This window comes from Ranitomeya variabilis, chromosome 6, assembly GCF_051348905.1.
Source record: "Ranitomeya variabilis isolate aRanVar5 chromosome 6, aRanVar5.hap1, whole genome shotgun sequence".
Classification (NCBI taxonomy): domain Eukaryota; kingdom Metazoa; phylum Chordata; class Amphibia; order Anura; family Dendrobatidae; genus Ranitomeya; species Ranitomeya variabilis.
In genome coordinates, this window is record NC_135237.1 from 473156102 (window position 1) to 473170073 (window position 13972).

Below are 13972 nucleotides of genomic sequence, written 5' to 3' on the forward strand. Positions count from 1 at the left end.
GGATTTACTAACGGTTCAAGAACAAAACCACAGCGCTTGGCAAATGACAGATCCATAAGACTCAGGGCAGCACCTGAATCCACAAACGCCATAACAGGGTAAGAAGACAAAGAGCAAATTAAAGTCACAGACAAAATAAATTTAGGTTGCAAATTACCAATGGCGACAGGACTAACAACCCTTGTTAGGCGTTTAGAGCATGCTGATATAACATGTGTAGAATCACCACAGTAAAAACACAACCCATTCTGACGTCTATGATTTTTCCGTTCATTTCTAGTCTGAATTCTATCACATTGCATTAAATCAGGTGTTTGTTCAGACAACACCACCAGAGGATTAGCGGTTTTGCGCTCCCGCAAACGCCGGTCAATTTGAATAGCAAGCGCCATAGAATCATTCAGACTTGTAGGAATGGGGAAACCCACCATCACATTCTTAATGGCTTCAGAAAGGCCATTTCTGAAATTTGCGGCCAGAGCACACTCATTCCACTGAGTAAGCACGGACCATTTCCGAAATTTTTGGCAATACACTTCAGCTTCATCCTGACCCTGAGAAATAGCCAGCAAGGCTTTTTCTACCTGAATTTCAAGATTGGGTTCCTCGTAAAGCAATCCGAGCGCCAGAAAAAACGCATCAATATTCGCCAATGCCGGATCTCCTGGCGCTAGCGAGAAAGCCCAATCCTGAGGGTCGCCCCGCAAAAAAGAAATAACAATTTTAACTTGCTGAGCTGAATCTCCAGATGAACGGGGTCTCAGAGAAAGAAACAATTTACAATTATTCTTGAAATTCCTAAACCTAAATCGGTCTCCAGAAAACAATTCCGGAATAGGTATTTTAGGTTCAGACATAGGACTACTGGTAACAAAATCTTGTATACCCTGCACACGAGCTGCCAGCTGGTCTACACTTGTAATCAAGGTCTGGACATTCATGTCTGCAGCAAGCACAAGCCACTCAAAGGTAAAGGGGAGGAAGAGAAGGAAAGAAAAAAAAAAACAAAACTCAGAATTTCCTTTCTTATTATCCCACTTCTGCAATGCTTTAAACATTCAATGTTGGCCTGGCATACTGTTATGACCCCAATGGCAGAGGGTCTCAGGAATAATGCTAAGTCTGTAAATACAGAAAACCAGCTCATAGGGCAGTGGTAACTGGGCTGACCATATAACTAATCCTAGCACCACAAATACCAGCAGCCGGGGAACGTTCCTACGTTGATCCTAGACGTCTCGCGCCAGCCGGAGAGCTAACTACCCCTAGAAGGGAAAAGAAAGACCTTTCTTGCCTCCAGAGGAAATACCCCAAAAGTTGGATAGAAAGCCCCCCACAAATAATAACGGTGAGGTAAGAGGAAAAGACAAACATAAGAATGAGCTAGGTATTTAGCAAAGAGAGGCCCACTAACTAATAGCAGAATATAGAAAGATAACTTATATGGTCAACAAAAAATCCTATCAAAAATATCCACACTGGAAATTCAAGAACCCCCGAACCATCTAACGGCCCGGGGGGAGAACACCAGCCCCCTAGAGCTTCCAGCAAGGTCAGGAATCACATTTAGTACAAGCTGGACAAAAAAGATAGCAAACAAATAACACAAAAAACAAAGAAGCAAGACTTAGCTTAATTTTGCACGAACCAGGACCAGCAAACAGGAGCAAACAGAATGTGTCTGATAACACCGATGCCAGGCACTGGACTAAGGTTCCAGGAGGTTTATATAGCAACACCCCTGAAGTAACGACCCAGCTGGGTGCAAACTGAGGGAAGGAAATCCCAGAGTCATATCACTAGTAACCACAAGAGGGAGCCAAAAAAGTCTAATTCACAACAGTACTGAGAGTGAATTTCTCTGTTTTGTTGAGTCTTTGAATAACAACACCAATAAAATCAAACTCACCTGTCATTACAGTTATGAAAGCATCGACTTCCTGGACATATGAATTTTTAAAGGAAAGGATGGATTTCTACAAAGTGATCTTTTCCGAAAGAAAACCTCTGTTAACAGTGTTCTGCATGCTACTTCGGCCCACCTTGCACATTTAAAAAGAAATATTCCGCTTGGCCAGTTCTTGAGGGCGAAACACATTTGCTCAGAAGAATCTGCCTATCAAAGACAAGTCGTGGATTTGCAAGAACGCTTTGAGGAGCGTGCGTACCATTGGAAATTGCAGAAAAAGAGCATCTACCATCAGAAGAGAAGACCTTCTGAGGACTAAGACAAGAAGCCACTCTGAATACCAGATGAGGTTTATTTCCACGTTCTCCAGTAATTCTTTCGCTGTGAGAACAGCTCTTGGGAAATATTGGCCAATAATAAAAAAAGATCGCATTCCAACCGATTGTACCCCTTTGGTACCCTCAGTCACCTACCAGTAACCCTAATTCCAACCGTAACCCTAATACCAACCCTAATCCAAACCCTAACCCTAATCCCAACTCTATCCCTAACTTTAGCCCCAACCCTAACCCTAACCCTAATTTTAGCCCCAACCCTAGCCCTAACCCTAACTTTAGCCCCAATCCTAACCCTAAATTTAACCCTAACCCTAGCCCTAACTTTAGCCCCAACCCTAACCCTAAGGCTACTTTCACACTTGCGTCGTGTGGCATCTGTCACAATCCGTCGTTTTGGACAAAAAACGGATCCTGCAAATGTGCCCACAGGATGCCTTTTTTGCCCATAGACTTGTATTACCGACGGATGGCCACACGTTGCGTCCATCGTGCACTGGATCCATTGTGTTTTGGCGGACCGTCGTCACAAAAAAAGTTCAATGTAACCTTTTTTTTGTATGTCGCGTCCGCCATTTCCGTGCATGCGTGGCCGTAACTCTGCCCCCTCCTCCCCAAGACAAAGACTGGGCAGCGGATGCGTTGAAAAACTGCATCCACTGCCCATGTTGTGCACAATTTTCACAACGTGCTTCGGTACGTCGGGCTGACGCATTGCGACCGCCCCGTACCGACGCAAGTGTGAAAGAAGCCTAAGGCTACTTTCACACTAGCGTCGTACTCGGCCCATCGCAGTGTGTCGGGCCGACGTACCGACGCTAGCGTTGTAAGCGCCGCACAACGGGTGCAGAGGATGCTGTTTTTTCAACGCATCGGCTGCCCCATTGTGAGGTGCGGGGAGGTGGGGCGGAGTTCGCACAAAAAAGTTACATGTAGCTTTTTTTGTGCCAACGGTCCGCCAAAGCACGACGCATCCGTCGCACGACGGATGCGACGTGTGGCAATCCGTCGCAATGTGTCGCTAATGCAAGTCAATAGAGAAAAAAATGCATCCTGCAAGCACTTTTGCAGGATGCGTTTTTTCTCCGACGCATTGCGACGGAAGCCAAAAAACGCTAGTGTGAAAGTAGCCTAACCATAACCCTAACCCTAGCCCTAACCCTAAATTTAGCCCCAACCCTAGCCCTAACCCTAACCCTAGCCCTAACCCTAACCCTAGCCCTAACCCTAACCCTAGCCCTAACCCTAACCCTAACCCTAACCCTAGCCCTAACCCTAGCCCTAACCCTAATTTTAGCCCCAACTCGTCTCTCCTGCCGGCAAGAAGAGACGCAGGAGGACCCGGGGACACCGGGTGAGTATGATAGGGTCCCCGAATCCCCCTATTTCTCTGTCCTCTGATGTGCGATCACATCAGAGGACAGAGAATTACAGATCGCTTTTTTTTTTTTTTTGCGGTCGCCGGTAAACAGTTAATTACCGGCGATCGCAAAACAGGGGTCGGTAAAAACCGACCCCGATCATGTTCTTTGGGGTCTCGGCTACCCCCGGCAGCCGAGACCCCAAAGATCTTCTGGGTGCCGGGCGGCGGGCGCACTGCGCATGTGCCCGCCATTTTTTCCCGGAAAAAAGATGGCGGCGCTCATCGGGAGCCACGAGGAGCACCGGGGGAGATAGGTGAGTATTGGGGGGCTATTGGGGGCCATCGGGGACACTATTTCTCTGTCCTCCGATGTGCGATCACATCGGAGGACAGAGAAATTAAATGGCAAATCGCGTATTTTTTTTTTGTTGCGACCGCCGGTAAACGGTTAATTACCGGCGATCGCAACTCGGGGGTCGGTAAAAACCCCCTGAAATCATGTTCTCTGGGGTCTCGGCTACCCTCGGCAACCGAGACCCCAGAGAAAATCCGACTCTGGGGGGCGCTATTCACTTTTTCCACAGCGCCGTTAATTAACGGCGCTGTGGTTTAAGTACCCTTAGCGGCCGCCGTTAAATGGCGTATCGGCGGTCGTTAAGGGGTTAAATCAATGCATGACTGCAATAGTCATCTATTGAAAATCCGCGGCATTGATTATATTGTACCTGACAAACATGGGGGTGACATCAAGAAAAAACTAGCCCAACTTGAGACACGTTGGATATTCAAAATCGACTGTGTTCATCCTAAAGGACTCAATGAGATTCTCAGCTTCGCTCCATTTTTATAATGTTTGTGTTGTGTTTGTTTTATTTCTTTATTTTAATTCTCACCTTTTTATCTCTTGTTTATACAGGTCTGTTTTGTATAGTTTTTTCACTGGCGGCTTTGTGCGGCGTCTTGTTATCTTATTTTGGAAGCTGAAAGACTAATGGAGAAGAAGTGAAAAAGAAGTAATTGATGTTCTTGTACCTCTATATTTAGCATTTGTGTTGTTCTGTCTCCATTATGCCAGCTTTCTTACTGTATTTATACTATTAATATGACCGTTTGGTTAATGCAGCAATTTTTTAACATGTTCTTTAACATATTTTTTATTCACGTATATTTCCACTTTTTTTTATATATGCAGTCTCTCATAATCAAGATTGAAGGTTTTTATCTGAGTGCTATTTCTGTATATTGTATCACATTTTACCTCACTCTGCGATATTTTGTCTATTAAAACATTTTTTCATTATCACTTTGGCATATATCCCTGAATAATTAAAAAAAAACTATTCTGCTTGTATATACACTCACTGGCCACTTTATTAGGTACACCTGTCCAACTTCTTGTTAACACTTAATTTCTAATCAGCCAACCACATGGCGGCAACTCAGTGCATTTAGGCATGTAGACATGGTCAAGACAATCTCCTGCAGTTCAAACCGAGCATCAGTATGGGGAAGAAAGGTGATTTGAGTGCCTTTGAACGTGGCATGGTTGTTGGTGCCAGAAGGGCTGGTCTGAGTATTTCAGAAACTGCTGATCTACTGGGATTTTCACGCACAACCATCTCTAGGGTTTACAGAGAATGGTCCAAAAAAGAAAAAAAATCCAGTGAGCGGCAGTTCTGTGGGCGGAAATGCCTTGTTGATGCCAGAGGTCAGAGGAGAATGGGCAGACTGGTTCGAGCTGATAGAAAGGCAACAGTGACTCAAATCGCCACCCGTTACAACCAAGGTAGGCCTAAGAGCATCTCTGAACGCACAGTGCGTCGAACTTTGAGGCAGATGGGCTACAGTAGCAGAAGACCACACCGGGTACCACTCCTTTCAGCTAAGAACAGGAAACTGAGGCTACAATTTGTACAAGCTCATCGAAATTGGACAGTAGAAGATTGGAAAAACGTTGCTTGGTCTGATGAGTCTCGATTTCTGCTGCGACATTCGGATGGTAGGGTCAGAATTTGGCGTAAACAACATGAAAGCATGGATCCATCCTGCCTTGTATGGAGCATCTTTGGGATGTGCAGCCGACAAATCTGCGGCAACTGTGTGATGCCATCATGTCAATATGGACCAAAATCTCTGAGGAATGCTTCCAGCACCTTGTTGAATCTATGCCACGAAGAATTGAGGCAGTTCTGAAGGCAAAAGGGGGTCCAACCCGTTACTAGCATGGTGTACCTAATAAAGTGGCCGGTGAGTGTATATCGCCAAATACACCAGTATGGTTATTATATCACTGATGGTTTATTTTTATGACACTTGCTTGTAACTTTATTTATGCAATCATAGTCTCACTTAAATGTGTTTTTAACCATGCTTTTATGCCTTTTTTCACTTGCAGTCTTTTCACCTTCACTGTGCACTTTTCCTTTCTGGCCTCCCCTTCGGTATGTATACTTAACTTCTTTCCTTTTATTGGCACTCAGCTGCTTGCACCACACTTCCTACCTCAATGTCTCTTCATCATAGTTGTGGTGAGCGCTCCCTGCGGCTGGCACCTATCCGGTGCCATGGATACGCGTCCTCCCGGCGTTGTGGAGTCTCCACCCACTTTGCTGATGTGTCGGCTGTGGGCGTGGATCTATGACTTTGGACGCCGAGGCCATGGTTTCCGGTCCCCACCATGCTGCTGGAAGCGCCACGCCAGACCGCGCTATTGGGGCTTCTTTTCTGAATGCCCTCTAAATATTTGCAGTACTCACGTTACACAATGCCCCCCCCCCCCCCCCCGAGGAAGCACTAACAGCAAAATGCGCGTCGGTGCTCCCCATCCACGCCTAGCTGGTAGGTTAGCACTGTTATCATTACTTTACATATGTTCTTTCCCCTTCATTTATTTGGACACGTATATATCTCCATGTTAGAGGTTATAGCTGGTGCTAGTGGACTCTGCATAGAACTTGGCTGAATTGACTATGGCTCCTGTCATCACATTGTATTGATTTGATTTATCTACCTGTATTACACTTGCACACTTTTTTGAGCCATGCTTTAGCCTTAAAATTGTACTATCCACTATTGCCCCATTACCTCTCCATATATATGATCTACAGTATTTGAGGGATTTTTCTTGATACTTTTGTTTTTGTATTTCAACCTCGCCGGACGTGGCACTTATGTGTCAATACCCCTATCATATTAATTTTTGTATGTATTTTAATGATTATCCTTGTTTGAATTATTTATATTTAAATGACTATATTTAATTAAATCTTGCTCTGAGATTCACTTCTTCTTGTTTCGGATAGTCTACGTTCACATTAGCGTTCGGCGCCGCAGCGTCGGGCGCCGCAGAGTCGCCGCATGCGTCATGCGCCCCTATATTTAACATGGAGGCGCATGGACATGCGTTGCGCTGCATTTTGCGACACATGCGTTTTTTGGGCCGCAAGCATTGGGCGCAGAGAACGCAGCAAGTTGCATTTTTTTTGCGTCCAACTTTCGGCGAAAAAGGACGCATGCATCGCAAAACGCAGCGTTTTAGCATGCGTTTTGTTGCATTTTTGTTTGCGTTGTGCGTTGCGTCGCCGACGCAGCGGCGCACAACGCAAATGTGAACGTAGCCTTAACGATTCAAATTTAATTTAATAGAGCTATTATATTTACTAGCCATCCCTTTGGTTAAACAGTTTGGGGTAGATACAATCTTTTGATTGCCTGTTATTGCATTTTATTGCAATGATGTGACAACAAAAAAATCACAATTATGGTATTTAGAATTTTTTTCAAGTTGCCCTTTCTCAGTTTGAAATGTAATTGAGACATGGCAGTTCACAGGAACGGTGGAGGTCAAGATAAGGTCAAGAAGACCAAGCAAAATTTCAGTGAGAGCTGCTTGTAGGATTGCTAGAGAGGCAAATCAGAATACCCTGCTTGACTGCAAAAGACCTTTAGAAGGATTTACCAGACTCTGAAGCTATGGTAGATTGTTGTACTGCTCAGAGGCACCTGCACAATTATGGCCTTCATGGAAGGGTAATTAGAAGAAAATCTCTCCTGCATCCTTGCCATAAAATTCAGCATTCAAAGTATGCAAAAGAACATCTAAATCTGCCTTAAGCATTTTGTAAACAAGTCCTGCAGACCGATAAGGTTAAAATAGAACTCTTTGGCCACAATGATCAAAGGTATGTGTGGAGAAAACAGGGCACAGAATTTCAGGAAAAAAACATCTCTCCAAAAATTAAGCATGGAGTGGATAAATCATGCTTTGGGGCTGTGTTGCAGCCAATGGCAAGAGGAACATTTCTTGGGTAGAGGAAAATAGATTCAATTAAATTTCAAAATATTTTTGATGCAAGCATAACATCATCTGTAAAAAAGATGAAGTTGCAAAGAGGATGGCTTCTCCAAATGCATAATGATCCTAAACACACATCAAAGTGCACAATAGACTAGCTCAAAAGACGCAAGCTGAAGGCTTTACAATGGCCCTCACAGTCCCCTGATCTGAACATCATTGAAAATCTGAGGCTAGACCTCAAGATAGCAGTGCATTCAAGATGACCCAGGAATATCACAGAACTGGAAGAATTTTTCAAGGAAGAATGGATAAAGAAAATCCTCAAACATGGAGCCCAAAATTTTGCATCAGTACATTTTCCATTTTTGTAGATTTTAAAATAAGAATTATGGAGACAAGAAAGGAGAAACTGCATGGAAATGCTTAACATCAAGTGCCATCTCGTTACTTTTAATTATGTGCAGGGCCCCAGAGTCCTGGTCGATGCAGTACTGACGCTCCGTCACTAAGGGGAGTGATGGTACGTCTGATGGCACTTAAGGAGTTCACCTGACCAGGTATCACAGTCACACATTACACTTCACACTCTGGCCACCAGGGGGAGCAAAGGGTTCTATGTATTAGGCCACTCCTCACAATCTGGTAAAACTGGGGGCTGGATAGGAAGTTAGTCAGAAGCTGACTGGGTTGGATCCAGGCAACATCCTGTGGCAGAGGGTGTTGCAGGGGAAGATTCAGGGGGGTCTCTGTGAGGGGTGGGATCTTGACAGCAGCCTAGCGAACAGAACGTTACGGAGCCGCGCCTGCACCCGTTGCGGTGGCATCCTAAGGAAGGAAACGAAGCGAGGTTTACTGTGGAGAAGTAAGAAACTAGATCGCAGCAAAAAGGAGATAAAGCCAGTAGGAGTCGTGCCTTAAGATCGTGGCAACATCCTACTGAGGCGCGTAGCCGGTGGCCGGAATGCCGAGGAAGTATTTGGCTCCAAGCATTACTTAAAACAGCAGCAGGGCAGTTAATTATAGGTTGGCTGCCTCACCTAAATCACCTAAGCAGACAAAGGGGGCAATTGTGGGTGAGGGGCAACGCTAGGGTCCCGAAAGAACTCCAGGCCTACCCGTCATACGGGTGCGTCCTATCCATATCATCTGGGGGACGGAGAAAGAACATCAGAATAGATACGAGTTGTGAGAGAAGAACATCAGAAACAGACACAACAGTTGTGAGGACTATCCCGTGGTGCTCAGCAGGGAAGTACTACAACACACAGGCGCTAGAAGGTAGGCACTGATTTCCACCTGCAAAGGGAACTCTGGATGTGCCTTCGGACCGGCCGGTCTCAGCCAGCCCCGTTAGCAGTACTCTGGATTGCGGATCCTGAAGCCTTCAGTAAAGAGGTAAAGAGACTGCAACCCTGTGTCCTCGTTATTCATCGCGACTTGCACCACGCACCACCATCACATCTTTTATTGGACGCCCCTTAGCCGGGTCACGGACCGGGTCTAGCCACTGTGACAACCCCAGGACTGATTTTTAAACCAATATGAAGAAACCTTCACTAAAAGACCAAGAAATTATTGAAAAAATGTACTAAATTTTATTGAAGACAAAACATACATAAATATAAAATAATGATAGTGGCCACCAGTGCAAGAAAAATGGTGGGACCACGGGTCTAAATACAGTAGTAGTGTATACAAAAAGTTAAATATTATTGTACAATCAGGGTACTAAACAAATAATGTGTCATAAATTAGCAGAACCACAAAAAAGACATATAAGTACAAATAGTAAGGTGCAATAGTGCAATTATATTGTATACTTGTGCAGTAGTACAAAATGCAAGGCTAAATAGTGCCAAGACCTGAGCTAAAAATAAGAAACACAGGAACCAATAAAATGTATACATTACAAGCATAAATATGCAAACCATATGAGGTATAGTTACCACAGGAGTAGACCCGGAGACCCACCACACCCGACGCGCGTTTCGCACAGGAAATGCTTCGTCCAGGGGTGGTTGGGTACTGGCCAGAAAGGGGTTTTATATCGGTCATGACCAATGGCAGAGTGAGAAATAAAAAGAAATAGAACCAGCACCTGAGATACAAATGACACGCAGTGTTGAAAGTGAAACCGGAAGAAGCAGCCGGAAACAGGAACCGGAGTAGTGTACAAGAGCGCAGGCGCAAGAACCAGCGGCAACAGTTGCTACAACAGTGGATTGCGTACATAAAAGCGAACTATAGTATGAATAACACACCAAGAGCACATCATATAGCCCGGGCAGCCCATAATAAGAAAAAATCGGCAAGAATAAATGAAAACATGAAAAAACAGGCGTGCTAGAAAGAATATATAAAGCATATAAAGTGCGCATGAGCAGAGGAACTAGGCGCCTGTAATAATGATGGCAGAGTGTAGCCACAAGAGTGCGCAGGCGCAGAAAAACATGGCAACAGTTGTCCCATACATATCCACCTAGCGCATGCGCAGACAAAAGCCGGTGCCAGCAATAGAGCCAAAAGAGTGCGCAGGTGCAGAAAAACATGGCAACAGTTGCCCCATACATATCCGCCTGGCGCATGCGCAGAAAAAAAGCCGGTGCCAACGATGAAGTAAGGTATAATACGACAAAAGCACGGGCGTACAGCGAGAAATCTGCCAATAGGTGTAGCTAAAAATATAAAGCTAGATAACATGTAAAACCAGCGCAGCAGTGTGCACTAGCTGAAAACAGAGAAGACATGCACCGTGCTACAGCAGGCTCGTCCGAAAAATGTGTAGAAAAACAAAAACCAGACTAGTGAATAGCCATGTGCTAGATGGCAAAATATTTTGGAAAACACCAACATGAAAATAAATAAAGTGCAATAATGTGACCAATGCACCTAAAGCTAAGAACCGCCATATTTGACGGCATTAATTGCCAAAAGTGACCTAATGTGAAAAAAATGTCAGTGAAATAAATAGATAAACGTAATACTCCAATATGGAAGTGTGTACAAGACGCACACCTAAATGTGGCATATAATATTATTGAATTAGTGATAAGTAATACAAAAACATCACATAGTGGTAAGAAACATAGCAGCAAAAAAACAATAACAATAAGATAGAACAAGGTATGATATTCAATATGTCCATAGCATGAGGATGAAAACCTGCAGAGTAAACACATACAATAGTACAAGAAAGATAAAAAAAATTTATTTCTCAAGGTAAGTGATCATAACATAAAATGTCACAGCCATTGAAGGAGACCCCCTAAAAACAACAGAATGAAAACAGAGTCAGAAAACACAAGAATAAAATAACTTTAATAAAAACAGCCAGAATAAAAACAACAATCAGAAGACAGTAAGTAGCTCTATGTTGGTAAGAATGGAACAAAGCTGTTATGGTCATTCAGACCATGTGGTGAGATGGTATCCAATCTGTATATCCATTTTGATTCTTTTTGGGCTAAAAGCCTCTTCCAGTTGCCACCACGAGGTCCAATGAAGACCCGATCGATACCTTTAATCACCAGCCTAGTGGCATCACAGTTGTGTACCGCCTTAAAATGGCGTGGTATGGGTTTAAGTTTCTGAAGGTCCTTTTTTTCCGTAGAGGCATTCTCAATGTCTAGTACGTGTTCGCGTACTCTGCGGCGGAGCTCCCGTGATGTCATACCGACATATATCAAGCCACATGGGCACGTGGCGTGATAAACAACCGCCTTGGTGGTACATGTGATGGTATGAGTGATTTTGTAGGTTCTATCATTATTACTATTGGGGAACTCTGTAGCTTCACAGATATTTGGACACGCCACACACTTGCCACATCTAGTACACCCCCATTTTGGTCCTTTTGAGCCAAAGATGTACTTTTGGCATGGACCCTTATGGTAACTGTGCACCAATTGGTCTCTTAAATTCTGAGACCGTCTGAATGCTACTGCTGGTGTATTACCAATAAATTTTGAGATTGTGTCATCCAACTGCAGGATATGCCAATGTTTGGCTATAATCCGCTTGATCTCCCCACTCCTGGAATGATAATCTAGGACACACCGTACCTGATCCTGCTGTTCATAAGCCTTCCTTTGCTGTAGAAGTTCCGTCCTCTGGCTAGATGATGCCCGTTGGTATGAACGGCAGATGGCCTTTTTTCCATATCCTCGATCCTGGAATCGTTTAGAAAGATCGGATGCCTGTTTTTCGAAAAGGAAATCATTAGAGCAAATTCTTCTGGCACGTAAGTATTGCCCTGTTGGTATATTTCTAATAAGATGTGGAGGATGTTGAGAAGAGGCATGCAATAATGAATTAACCGAAGTACTTTTTCGAAACAGGTCTGTTTGTATACATCCGTCCTTATCCACAGATATCAAAATATCCAAAAATTCAATTATGCTGGTACTGTGTTTGTATGTTAATTTGATATTTTTACAATTGTTGTTAAGAACAACAAAGAAAGAATCAAGTTCAGTCTGGGTGCCCTGCCAGATCATAAGTACATCATCAATGTACCTCCACCAAGATATCACCTTGGCATTAAGTGGATGAGAAGATGTTTGAAAAATCTCACGCTCCCATAGTCCAAGAAACAGGTTCGCATATGAGGGCGCACAGGACGCCCCCATAGCGGTACCCTGTACTTGGAGAAAAAAGGAATCGCGGAACATGAAAAAATTGTGGGTCAAAACAAAACGTAAAGCCTTAATGAGAAAAGTACACAGATCAACGTGAAGGCCACTATTGTTTAGATAGAAGGATGTTGCTTCAAGGCCATCTTCATGGTGGATAGATGTATATAGCGACTCAACGTCGCAGGTCACAATTATCATGTTAGGTTCCAATTGAATCCCATCTAACTTCCTCAAGGTGTCAGTGGTGTCTTTAAGAAAAGAAGGTAAAGTTTCCACCAGTGGTTTTAAGTGGAAATCAATCAGCTTGGAAATGGGATCAGATATGTTATTGATCCCAGACACAATGGGCCTACCTGGAGGGTTGAGTGGGTCCTTGTGGATTTTGGGAAGCAAGTAAATACTCGGTATTATGGGATCTTCAATCCAGAGACCTTCCATTTGTTTGGCTGATAGAACACCGTGATCAACCGCCTCTTGTAGAAGGTCACGTAATTCATTCCTATACTTGGATAAAGGGTTAAAAGTTAATTTTTGGTAGCAGGATGTGTTCCTAAGTTGTCTCATCATTTCTTTTTCATAGGCTGAGGTTTCCCACACCACTACATTGCCTCCTTTATCTGATGGTTTAATGGTAACCTCATGTGATTTTTTCAACTCTTTTAATGCATTCCTTTCTTCCCTGTTCAAATTGTCTCCACTGATGGTTTCTGGGACCTCACTCACCTCTTTCATGACAGATTGTATAAATAAATCCAGGACAGGTACGGTGTTGATCTGGGGAAACTTCTTAGATTTCGGAAGAAGGTGTTTAGGGAAATTCCTCAGAGTACCGCCATCTGCCTCCTCCGCTAGTTCTACTAATATCTGGATTGTCTCTGCTTCGGTTTCTGTTGGGGATAAAGTTTCCTTGGTGTCATGAGAAAACGATTTCTTAAAAAATAACCTCCGAGTAAACAATTGTAGATCTTTAAGAACCGAAAAACGGTCAGGGGCTGAGGAGGGAGAGAAGGTGAGACCTTTACTCAAGAGAGATATGTGAGCAGATGATAAAGTCATATTGGAAAGATTAATTACCTTCATAGAGGAATTCCGAAGCTCATCCTCATGGTTGGTATCCAGGTTCTTCACTTTTCTCCTTGTGTTATAATATCTCGATCTATCGTCTTTGCGTCTCTGGTTGAATCGCAAGTGTCGCTCCACCGGCTGATCTATTGACGGTGTAGAGGAGTTGGCACTAGATGTACTGGCAGTTTCCACTGTGCGACCTGCTTGATTTGTAGGGTCAGAGTGGTACCATTTATATACTTTGTTGTCCATTTTGTCCTGTTGATCACGTAGGAATTTTTTATTTTTGGTGCTGGAGATATCTTTTTCCCATGTGTCGCACCACTCATCTGTTTCCTTTTTAAACAGATCAAACTCTTCCGTTGTGCA